The sequence below is a fragment of the Lynx rufus genome, unplaced genomic scaffold, assembly GCF_022079265.1.
Source record: "Lynx rufus isolate CCGP_SWC_20201006 ecotype Redwood Valley unplaced genomic scaffold, mLynRuf1.p SCAF_51, whole genome shotgun sequence".
Classification (NCBI taxonomy): domain Eukaryota; kingdom Metazoa; phylum Chordata; class Mammalia; order Carnivora; family Felidae; genus Lynx; species Lynx rufus.
In genome coordinates, this window is record NW_025814869.1 from 969,255 (window position 1) to 982,615 (window position 13,361).

The following is a 13,361-nucleotide window of genomic DNA, read 5'->3' on the forward strand; positions in this document are numbered from 1 at the left end:
ACTCCATTAATGGTTAAGCAAAGCACTGTGGGAAAAGCAATGTATTGTGGGAAGGGCCAAGATGGCGGAGAAGCAATGGACTGTGGGAGAAGCCTAGACGGTGGAGAAGCAAAGGATTCTGATAGAGTCCGTTAACGGCAGCTAGGCAATGAACTATGGGAAAAGCAGTGGATTGTGGGAGAAGTCTAGATGGCGGAGAAGCAATGAACTGTGGGAGAAGCAATGGGTTGTGGGAGAAGTCAAGATGGTGGAGAAGTAATGAACTGTGGGAGAAGCAATGGATTTTGGGAAGGGCCAATGGCGGAGAAGCAAAGGATTGTGGGAGAGTGTTAACGGCTGTTCAGCAAAGCACTGTGGGAAAAACAATGTATTCTGGGAAGGGCCAACATGGCAGAAAAGCCATGAACTGTGGGAGAAGCAATGGGTTGTGGGAGAAGTCAAGATGGTGGAGAAGTAATGAACTGTAGGAGAAGCAATAGATTGTGGGAGAAGTCAAGATGGCAGAGAAGCAAAGCACTGTGGGAAAAGCAATGTATTGTGGGAAGGGCCAAGATATCGGAAAAGCAATGGATTGTGGGAAGGCCAATGGTGAAGAAGCAAAGGACTGTGGGACACTCCGTTAACAGCAGTTCAGCAAAGCACTGTGGGAAAAGCAATGTATTGTGGGAAGGGCTAAGATGGTGGAGAAGCAAAGGATTGTGGGAGAGTGTTAACGGCAGTTCAGCAAAGCACTGTGGGAAAAACAATGTATTCTGGGAAGGGCCAACATGGCAGAAAAGCAATGAACTGTGGGAGAAGCAATGGGTTGTGGGAGAAGATGGCATAGAAGCAAAGCACTGTGGGAAAGGCAATGTATTGTGGGAAGGGCCAAGATGGCGGAAAAGCAATATATTGTGGGAAGGGCCAAGATGGCGTAGAAGCAATGAACTGTGGGAGAAGCAATGGATTGAGGGAAGGGCCAAGATGGCAGAGAAGCAATGAGCGGGTGGGAGAAACAATGGGCTGTGGGAGAAGTTGAGATGGCACAGCAGCAATGGATTGTGGGAATGGCCAAGATGGCAGAGAAGCAAAGGATTCTGGTAAAGTCCCTTAAAGGCGGCTAGGCAATGAACTGTGGAAAAAGCAACGGATTACAGGAAGGGTCAGTAATGGCGGAGAAGCAAGGGACTTGGGGAGAATCAAAGGATTGTGGGAGAAGTTGGTAATGGTGGTGAAGCAGTAGACTCAGAGAAGCAAGGGACTGTGGGAAAGGCCATGATGGCAAGAAGCAATGAACTGTGGGAGAAGCAAGGGGTTGTGGGAGAAGTAATGGATGGCTTAATGCATATGGAAAGAACGAAGAACCGCATTTAAATTTTTTCTGGGGTTCCTAAGACAGAAACCAACCAAGTTTAGGTTTGTGAGAAGTCCCATTTTTAACTTTTAGTCCCGAGGCAAATTTCAATTCCTTGTGAAGATATTTTACATGACACTGTCGTAAGAAATTACACACAGATCCCCTCAATGGAAACTTGCTACAGTCACAAAACATGATCATCCAATCAATTCTCCCACACCAGGTAGTCCTCTAAGCAAACCTACAGTCTGTACTTAAAAGCCTTATGTAGGCCTTTGGGGACACAGATAAAATGCAAGCTCTTTAGCAGAATCTACAAAAGTCCTTCATCATCTGTTCCCAGGCTGCCTCTCCGGATCCGGAAAACCCATGACACCATGTCGTGCTGAGGCCACCCCAAACCACATGTAAACATTCTGCTCTGTGTCTCTGGCCTTTCTCCTCTCCCATTCAGGTCTCCTGTGCAACACCACGTCTGAACATCTCCAGAAACTCTCACCCATGCGCCCCAAACCAGCATACATAGCTGCATTTTCTGCGTTTAACACCTCACATTTTTCACAACAAAAAATAGCACTGTGGGGGCACCTGGCTGGCTCAGTCAGTAGATCATGCAACTTTTGATCTCGGGGTGTTAAGTTGAAGCCCCATGTTGGGGGAAGAGATTACTTAAAATCTAAACAAATAATAAATAATAAAATAATAGCACTGTCTTACTTCTAAGTTTCATACATGATACTTCTCAAGAACACTCACCCTCCTTGACCAAAACGGTGTTGACCATACAGCAGATGCTCAAAACCCCTTTGTTGAAGATCAAATTAACTTACATTAAGTGCCTAGTAAGCACCTGACACCACGTCAGATAGGTACTAATGGAGGTTCAAGGTGAGCCTATTGGCCTTAGAGCGAACTTCAAAGTTGTAGATGCTTCAGAGCAGGACAAATAAGTCCATTCATCACAACAGTACAAATGGAGAGACCTGTGTTTACTGCTTTGAATTACATATCTGGGCCTTTTCTCACACATGTAACAGTATTTTCTGCATTACACATAGTTCCCTGTTACTGAAGAAACCTTTATTAAAGCAGTTGGGGGAAAAGGAGGAAGGAGATGCCCAAGACTAAGCCGGATCTCAACCCCAAGATGGCCTCTTTAGAAGACATGGCTGCCGCCTACAGCAAGCAGCACGTGGCCTAGGGTAGAATACCCAGAGTCGGTTGTGGGGGAACCACTCTGCCTGGGCTGTTACCCTACATGTGCCAACACCTCTTTAGCCCAGACTGAACTGCCTTGGTAGTTTAGATGCAGCCTAGAAATTTGCACTCTGTTTTGCTTCTGAATTCCACTCCTTACCAACATTTGCCCCATTTTCCCCTCAAACTATGAGTACGTAAGATTATTTATCACTAGAGTTAGAGTTACTGAATGTCAGCACCACTGAACACAGCATACGATCTATTTGATCTTATGAAAAATTACCATTGTCAGCACCCTGTTAGAGGTAAACAAATCCTAAGTGAGGTTTGCCAGCAGGGCTTCTTGTCAGCTCACCTGGATGGGGCCGAGTGAATAGTCCTGTGCCCAGAAGCCACTAACCCTTCCTTGAAGCTACCATGACAGGTCTTTCCTGGCAAGTCCATTCCTTATACTTCCCTCATATGTCACCTAGCTTCTGATAAGCTTAATAAACGTTGCTATTATTCAAGGACAGAGAACTTAACTCCTTACGCATTCTTAGCACCCAAAATGTTCAAGATCTCAACTCTTTTTCCCCAGCTCTACTGAGATGTCATTGACATAGTACCCCAACACTTACATTATTAAGAATTCTTTCAATCTTTTACCTAATGACTCTTATTTTTCAGTTAGGCCTTCAGTTAGCCATGACCTGCATGACCTACATATTTTGCATCAAAAATCTGTAATTTAACATCATCATTACAAGCAACCACTGAGCACTTATCATATGGAAGGGTCAAGCTTTGGGTATGAATGCAAGAAGGAGAATGAATGCATCACGATACTGGTAGTGAACATGCATTAGTTCAACGTGCTTTCCAACAATCTCAAAGTAACACAGTGGGAAGTGGAAGGAGCTTCAGGGTCTCAGTGGAAAGAGGAGAAGTGAGGTGGCCTCCTCCCCGAAGAGCATTTGTGAGAATCAACCCACTGATCCGAAGAAGAAAGTGCTCCAAACATGTGGTCTCTCCTTGTAAGAATTTTCTATCTTGTTACTCAATGCTAACAGCAACATATTTAGTCAAGAAGAATCTTCTGAGGGGTTAAAATCTAAGTATAGGAGGGAGGATAAAATCAATGTTACCGTAACAATAGTAACGGACATTACTCATGACTCATCTTGATTAGAATATAAGTGAGCTTATTGTAATAGTAAATTCAGAATATAGAACAAATGATAAATTATCAGGTTGTAATAGTTTAATGAAAAACATATGATGTACTTATTAATAGATATATGTGAATATATATAATTATAAAATTTATGTGATAGGTTTCGTAAATGGCAATCTTTAGAGAAACAATTATTTGAGCCTTAATTGGTACTTTCTACCTCCTTATCAGTTGGGTTAGTGGACATAACCCCAAATAAGAATAGGAGTTTAAAAAAGGGAAACATAAGGAAAGAAGATGTATACATTGATAAGATAGGTTGATGGTACGAGGAGAAAACTTCATAAGAACAGAGCGCTAAACAGCCAAAACACTGTGATAAAAAGTCAACTTTTACAAAGCGAAGACTCACAGATAACCCAAACAGAAAAATCAATAAAGAAACAGTGGTTTTGAATGACACACTGGATTAGATGATCTAACAGATACATTCAGAACATTCCATCCTAACACAGCAGAATACTCTTTTCAAGCGCACATGGGACATTCTCCAGAAGAGATCACGTCAGACCACAAAACAAGTCTCGACAAATTTAAAAACAATGAGGTCATACCATGCATCTTTTGCAACCACAACACAAGGAAACTAGAAATAAACCACAAGAAAAAACCTGGAAAGAGCACAGATACATGGAGGTTGGATAATCTGCTGGTAAATAACGAATGGGTCAAATAAGAAATCATAGAGGAAATCACAAATACATGGAAACATGTGAAAATGAAAACACAGTCCCAAATCTTTGGGATGCAGCAAAAGTTATCCTAAGAGGCAAGTTTATAGCAATACATACCTACCTCAAGAAGAAAACTCCCTGACAAAAAAAAAAAAAAACAAAAAACAAAAAACTAACCTTATAGCTAGAGAAGCTAAAAAAAAGAACAATCAAAGCCCAAGGTCAGTAGAAGGAAGGAAATAATAAAGATTAGGGCAGAAACAACGACCAAAAAAAAAAAAAATACATCAATGAAACCAGGGGATGATCCTTAGAAAAGATCAACAAATTGATAAACCTTTAGCCTGACTCATTCAAAAAGGAAGAAAGAAAGAAAGAAAGAAAGAAAGAAAGAAAGAAAGAAAGAAAGAAAGAAAGAAAGAAAGAAAGAAAGAAAGAAAGAAAGAAAGAAAGAAAGAAAGAAAGAAAGAAAGAAAAGGACTCAAACAAAATCAGAAATGAAAGAGGTGAAATAACAACACTGAGTACAAAACAGAAGAGAATATTATAAAAAACTACATGCCAACAAACTGGACAAACTAGAAGCAATGGACAAATTCTTAGAAACATTACCTCCCATGGGCGACCAGGTGGCTTAGTATGTTAAGTGTCCAACTCTTTATTTTGGCTCAGGTCATGATCTCATGCTTCATTAGTTCGAGCTCCACATTGGGCTCTGTACTGACAGCACAGAATCTGCTTGGATTTCTCTCTCCCTCTCTCTGACCCTACCCCTCTCATGCTCTCTCTCAAAATAAGTAAATAAACTTAAAAAAAATCTTAAATAAAATTTTTAAAAAGCAATGCTTTAAAAAAAATCATTAAAACTCCCAATAAGCAAAAATCCAACATGAGATAGCTTCACAAGTAAATTCTATGAAACCTTTAAAGAAGAGTTAATACCTATTCTCAAAGACAACGTAGAAGAGAAAGGATAGCTTCCAGATTCATTCTGAGGCCAGCATTACCCTGGTACCAAAAACAGATAAAGATACTACAAAAAAAAAAAGAGAATGAGAAACCAGTATCTCTGGTTAACATAGATTCAAAAATCCTCAAAAAATACTGGCAAACAGAATCCAACAATATATTAGAAAAATCATTTACTCCGAGTGGGATTTATTCTCAGACACAAGAGTTGTCCAGGATCTGCAAATCAATGTGATACATCACACATCAACACATATGATCATCTTAATATATACAGAAAAACCATCTGACAAAGTACAACATCCATTTTTTTTAATGTTAATTTTTGAGAGAGAGACAGAGTGTGAGCAGGGAGGAACAGGGAGAGAGGGAGACACAGAATCCGAAGCAGGCTCCAGGCTCCGAGCTATCAGCACAGAGCCTGATGTGGGGCTCGAACTGCCGAACTGTGAGCTCATGACCTGAGTCCAAGTCAGCCAGTTAACTGACTGAGCCAACCAGGTTGCCCCTATAACATTCATTCATGATAAAAGCTCTCAACAAAGTAAGTTTAGAGGGAATATACCTCAACATAATAAAAAAAAGCCCATAGCTAACATCGTATTCCATGGTGACAAATTGAGAGCTTTTTCCCTAAGACCAAGAACAAGACAAGATTTCCACTCTCACCGATTTTATTCAACATAGTACTGGAAATCTTAGCTATAGCAATCAGATAAGAAATGAAAGGCATCCACATCGGCAAAGAAAAAGTAAAACTACCACGATTTGCAGATGACATACTATATACAGAAAACCCTAAAGACTCCACCATAAAACTACTTGAACTGATCAATGAATGCGGCTACAATATCAATATACAGAAATCCACTGCATTTCTATACACTAATAATGAAGCAGCAGAAAGAAATTAAGAAAATGATCCCATTTGGGGCTCCTGAGTGACTCAGTCAGTTGAGCATCCGACTTCACCTGAGGTCATGATCTTGCAGTTCATGGGTTGAAGCCCCATATCAGGCTCTGTGCTGACAGCTAGGAGCCTTGAGCCTGCTTCGGATTCTGTGTGTGTGTCTCTCTCTCTCTCTCTGCCCCTCCCCCACTCGTGCTCTCTTCTCTCAAAAATAAACACTTAAAAAAATTAAAAAGAAAATTATCCCATTTACAATTGCACCCAAAATAATAAAATACCAAAGAGGTAAAAGACCTGTATCGTGAAAACTATAAAACAATGATGAAAGAAATTAAAGTGACATAAACAAATGGAAAGATATTCCATTTTCATGGATTGGGAGAATATTAAGACGTCCACTCTACCCAAAACAATCTATAGATTAAATGCAATCCCCATCAAAATACCAACAGCTTTTTTCACAGAACTAGACTAATTCTAAAATTTGTGTGGACCCACAAAAGACCCCAAATAGTCAAGCAATCTTGAAAAAGAGGAACACAACTGGAGGTATCACAATCCCAGATGCCAAGATATATTACAAAGCTGTAACAATCAAAACAGTGTGGTACTGACGAAAATAGACACATAGAGCAATAGAACAGCATTGAGAGCCCAGAAAGAAACCCATGACTATATGGTCAATTAATCTCCAGCAAAGGAGGCAAGAATATACAATGAGGAAGAGACAGTCTCTTCAACAAGTGGTGCTGGGAAATTTGGACGGCTACATGCAGAAGAATGAAACTTGATCACTTTTTTACAGCATACACAAAAATAAACTCAAAATGGATTAAAGACCTAAATGTGAGACCTGAAACCATAAAAATCCTCAAAGAGAGCACAGGAATTAATTTCTCTGACATAGTCAATAGCAACATTTTCCTAGATAGGTCTCCAGAAGAAAGAGAAACAAATGCAAAAATAAACTATTGGGACCTCATCAAAATAGAAGGCTTCTTCTGCACTGCAAAGGAAATAATTAACACATCTGAAAGACAACCTACTGAATGAGAGAAGATATTTGCAAATGACATATCCAGTAAGCGGTTAGTTTCCAAAATATATAAAGAACTTATACAACAACACCAAAAACGCAAATAACCCAGTTAAAAAAATGGGCAGACGATGGGCGCCTGGGTGGCCCAGTTGGTTGAGCGTCTGACTTCAGCTCAGGTCATGATCTCACAATTTGTGGGTTCGAGCCCCGTGTCAGGCTCCGTGCTGACAGCTCAGAGCCTAGAGCCTGCTTCGAACTCTGTGTCCCCCTCTCTGTCTGCGCCTGCCCCGCTCATGCTCTGTCTCATCACTCTGTCAAGAATAAACATTTTTAAAAAATAGGCAGGAGACATAAACAGACATTTCTCCAAAGAAGACGTGCAGATGGCCAACCAACACGTGAAAAGACGCTCGTTGATACTACCTGAAGCAATCTACACAGTCAATGCAATCCCTATCAAAATACCACCAGCATTCTTCACAGAGCTAGAACAAACAATCCTAAAATGTGTATGGAACCACAAAAGACCCCGAAGAGACAAAGCGATCTTGAAAAAGAAACCCAAAGCAGGAGGCATCACAATTCCAGACTTCAGGCTATACTACAAAGCTGTAATCATCAAGACAGTATGGTACTGGCACAAGAACAGACACTCAGATCAGTGGAACAGAATAGAGAACCCAGAAAAGGACCCACAAATGTATGGCCAACTCATCTTTGACAAAGCAGGAAAGAATATCCAATGGAATAAAGACAGTCTCTTCAGCAAACGGTGCTGGGAAAACTGGACAGCGACATGTAGAAAAATGAACCTGGACCACTTTCTTACCCCATACACAAAAATAAACTCAAAATGGATGAAAGACCTAAAGGTAAGACAGAAAGCCATCAAAACCCTTGAGGAGAAAGCAGGCAAAAACCTCACTGACCTCAGCCACAGCAACTTCTTACTCAACCCGTCTCTGGAGGCAAGGGAAACAAAAGCAAAGATGAACTCTGGGACCTCATCAAGACAAAAAGCTTCTTTCCAGCTAAGGAAACAATCAGCAAAACTACAAGGCAACCGACAGAATGGGAGAAGATATTTGCAAACGACATAGCAGATAAAGGGTTAGTATCCAAAATCTATAAAGAACTTCTCAACTTAATACCCAAAAAAACAAATAATCCCATGAGGAAACGGGCAAAAGACCTACATAGACTTTTCCAAAGAAGACATCCAGATGGCCGACACATGAAAAAATGCTGAACATCACTCATCATCAGGGAAATCAAAACCATGATAAGATACCACCTCACACCTGTCAGAAGGGCTAAAATGAACAACTCAGGCAACAGCCAATGTTGGCAAGGCTGCGGAGAAAGAGGATCTCTTTTGCACTGTTGGTGGGAATGCAAACTGGTGCAGCCACTCTGGAAAACAGGATGGAGGTTCCTCAAAAAACTAAAAACAGAACTACCCTATGACCTAGCAATTGTACTACTAGGTGTTTTTTTTTAATTTTTTTTTCAACGTTTTTTTTTATTTTTGGGACAGAGAGAGACAGAGCATGAACAGGGGAGGGTCAGAGAGAGGGAGACACAGAATCCGAAACAGGCTCCAGGCTCTGAGCCATCAGCCCAGAGCCCGACGCGGGGCTCAAACTCACGGACCGCGAGATCGTGGCCTGGCTGAAGTCAGAAGCTTAACCGACTGCACCACCCAGGCGCCCCTGTACTACTAGGTATTTATCCAAAGGATACAAAAATGCTGATTTGAAGGGGCACATGCACCGCAATGTTTACAGCAGCACTATTGACAACAACCAAAGTATGGAAAGAGCCCAAATGTCCATTGATGGATGAATGGATAAAAAGAAGATGTGGCACTTATGTATGTATATGTGTATGTGTGTGTGTATGTATATATATACGTATGTATATATGTATATATGTATATATATATATACATACACACACATACATACATATATGTATGTATATACATATATACATATATGTGTGTATATACATTGCATATACATATATGTATGTATATACATATACATATATACATATTTGTATATATACACATATACATACATATATACATATATACATACGTATATACATACATACACACACACAATGGAGTATTACTCAGCAATCAAAAAGAATGAAATCTTGCCATTTGCAAGTACCTGGATGGAACTGGAGGGTCTTATGCTAAACAAAATTAGTCAGAGAAAGACAAATATATGAATTCACTCATGTGAGGAGTTTAAGATACAGAACAGATGAGCATAACGGAAGGGAAGCAAAAGTAAAATAAAAACAGGGAGAGGGGACAAAACAGAAGAGAATCTTAAATACAGAGAACAGAGGGGTTGCTAGAGGGGCTGTGGAAGGGGGCATGGGCTAAATGGGTAAGGGGAGCATTAAGGAATCAAGTCCTGATATCATTGTTGCACTATATGCTAACTTGGATGTAGATTAAAAAATTAAAAAAGAAAAAAAGAGTCACCGTTCCTGTTCTTGTATGTGTACCGAGTTTTCTCTACACCTGCTCAGGTCCCAATGCTCAAGCTCTATCAATACAAAAACAGTTCTTGCAAAGGCTTTTCCCTGACTTTATGCACAGAGCTGGTATCATGTGCACATGTAACTTACTCAAACACAGCCGTGTTTAGTGAGGGGTGGGGTGGGTAGGAGAGGGGACAACAGGTGAGGAGGACATCATCCCTGGGATCCTGCCGGCCAGCTTTCCACCTGCTAGCCTGTGCCCACATACTGCACGTTGGAGAAGCCTCTAGAGAGAATACGTGAATGGCCTTTGAGGTTCCTCTACCACTGATGGAGAAGTGAAGTGACTTCTCTGGTGGCAGCCAAGCGGCCCAAGAGGTACACTGACCAGGGAAGAGTTAGAGGGGATCGTGAACTTGTCCCCAGGGGTCAATGGTAAGGACAGCCAACAGTCTGACGTAGACCTCTTCATGAATGTGCTGAAGCAACCTAGGCAGCAAGACCTTTAAATGATTTAATTTCTGAATGACACTGCTGTTGTTTTCACTGTAACCTATGCAAAGTCCTGCACAGGATGACCATACAAAATACGAGGCTGGATCTCAGGAGCAATGTTAAAAGATCCAAGGGTGACCAGATACGAACCAAAAACCCTCACTGCCACTTCCGTTACATCTCTACCATACACTTTTGCAAATGTCAGTGGTTAACTTTACAAACTTAACTCTGTGCTTCAGAAATTCCTCGAAAAGCCTGACTCAACAGACGTTAATTAACAACATGTCACTATAGTTCTGAACTCATAGCCGCTCTTTTTGTATGTTCTTTCCATAATCAAAAACACCGACGACAGGGGCGCCTGGATGGTTCTGTTGGTTGACTATCCAACTCCTGATTTTGGGTCAGGTCACAATCTCATAAGACTGAGCCCTGCTTCAAGTGTGGAGCCGGCTTGGGATTCTCTCTCTCTCTGTCCCTCAGCCCCTCCCCTGGTCATTCTTTCTCTCAAAAACAAAACAAAACAAAAACACCACTGATGCGTTCCTTGCTTTTCTCAAAAGGCATTCCTTATAGGCTTTCTTTCCCCTCCAAATTTTTCTCAAACTGGCATTTCCATTGCTTATTCTATTCCCAGCTTTTCTATTGTGTACCATAGACTGTGAGATCCTTGAGGGCCAGGATTGCAGTCTCTGTTCCCCGCACCCCACAAAGCTCCCAGGACAGGGCTTGGTGGCAACGTGGGCAGTCATGGGTCACCACTACCAGAAGCAAGTGCCTCTCCATCCACACAGTGGAGTATTTATTATTTAGCCATAAAAACAACGAAGTTCAGACTCCAGCTACAATGTGGGTAAACCCTGAAAACATGATGCTAAGTGAAAGAAGCCACACAGAAAAGGACAAGCAGGTGTCCATTTAGAAGAAATGCCCAGAAGAGATAAATCCATACAGAGAGAAAGTAGATAAGCAGTTGCGGGGGGGGGGGGGCAGGCGGAGAATGGGAAGGGGTTGAAAATGGGTACAGGGTTTCTTCTTGGAGTGAGGAAAATGTTCTGGAATTAGATAGTTGCACAACTTTGTGACTATACTAAGACCGACTGAAGTTTGATGTTAAAAAGATGAATTCATGGTATGTGAATTAGACCTCAAATTCTTTTAAGTTTATACATCTTGAGAGACACAGAGCAAGCACACACATAAGCGGGAAAGGGGCAGTGAGAGAGAGGGAGAGAGAATCCCAAGCAGGTTCTGTGCTCTCAGCGCTGAACCCGACTCGGGGCTTGAACTCATGAACCATGAGGTCATGACCTGAGCCGAAATCAAGAGTTGGATGTTTAACTGACTGATCTGCCCAGGCGCCCCTTTATCTCAATTAAAAAAAAAAAAAGCAGAGGACAGAGGCAAAAGCTACATGTGACTGAGACCAGTCTTCTCCGCAGCTACAAGTTTGAGGCAACCCCACCAGGGAACAGCAACTTTGGTGCTTGTATAACTCTCCAAATTCAAAGTGCTTTTTAATGTTTATTTTTTTTGAACGAGCACAAGCGGGGTCGGGGGGGGGTGGACAGAGGATCCAAAGAGGGCTGTGTGCCAACAGGGTGACAGCAGAGAGCCCGATGCCGGGCTGGAACCCACAAACCGCAAGATCACGAACTGAGTCGACGTCTCAACCGACGGAGCCACCCAGGTGCCCCCAAATGCAAAGACTTTTAAGACATTTCCTTATCCTACTATTTTCCCAAAAATAAACTGATCGCCCAAACGGAGTTCAAATTTCAAAGACAAACTCTTCTTCCTTCCTGGCTGTGAGTCACCCCATGACGTCAGCCTCGCTGAGGGCTTTGGCTAGGGAGGGGGGAAGGGAAGGAAGGAAGGAAGCCTTAAGAGTGTCTGCAAGGAATCGATGCCCCATTTGCTCACCTCTCTACTGGATCTGTCTGCTTCCTCTAAAAGCTCTGTGTGCATATTCCCGACCTCAGAGGGGCAGGCCCGCTCGACAGCTCGCTGACAGAACGAGAGCAACATTACTGACTGGCCCTGTTCCTTGCTGGTGACTGGGCTTGGGCAGACTGGGACTATTTTTATTATTATTTCTAATGTTTGACTTGACTTCCAGAGATGGGCTCAACCACTTTAAAACATCAGGCGGGGGGGGGGGGGGGGCGGGTGCCTGCGTGGCTCAGTCAGTTAAACGTCTGACTCTTGATTTCGACTCGGGTTGTGAGATCAAGCCCCCATGTCGGGCTCTGCACTGAATGTGGAGCCTGCTTGGGATTCTCTCTCTCTCTCTCTCTCTCCCTCCCTCCCTCCCTCCCTCCCTCCCTCTCTCTCTCTGCCCCTCCTCTTGCTCTTTTGCTCACTCTCTCTCCCTCAAAATAGATAAACTTAAAACACCAGGACGGAAATCAAACAAAACTGAATGTATCAAGATAAAAATTTCTGGCTCATTCCCCAGGTGGGACTATGCTAACAGCAATTTCCCCTCCCTTCTCCCGCCCCCCACCCCCCGACCCCGGTGGTTCTTTAAGCCTTGATGAATCATTCGCACTAAATAAAAGTCGATGAACACACAGCCTCTATCTTGCAGCTTGAGCCAGAACTACCATTTTCCTTCGAGGTTTGTAATTACAACCAGACGATACCCGTCTCCGGGAAGCCATCTATCAATTTAGCACTACGTTTTTTGGCCCTGAAAATAAACCAAGCTTGCCACCTGAAAACAAACCCTCCTTCAATGTATCTGAATTGCAGGAATGCAAAACAAAACAAAACAAACCCTCTAAAGTCACTTCCAAACAACCTTCTGCGTATTTGCGTATTTTCTTCACTCTCAAATGTCAACATTATTTCTGTACAAAGCCGTCTGGTTGGTGTGTTTGCCTTTGCTTTCACACACGCGTGTGCATGCATATGCGTGTGTGTGTGCGTGCGCAGTTCACTCAGGCAACACATTGGGGAAAGCAAATGTACGGATCTAAGCTTTCTGAAAGCCTGATTACTCTAAGACGTTGGTT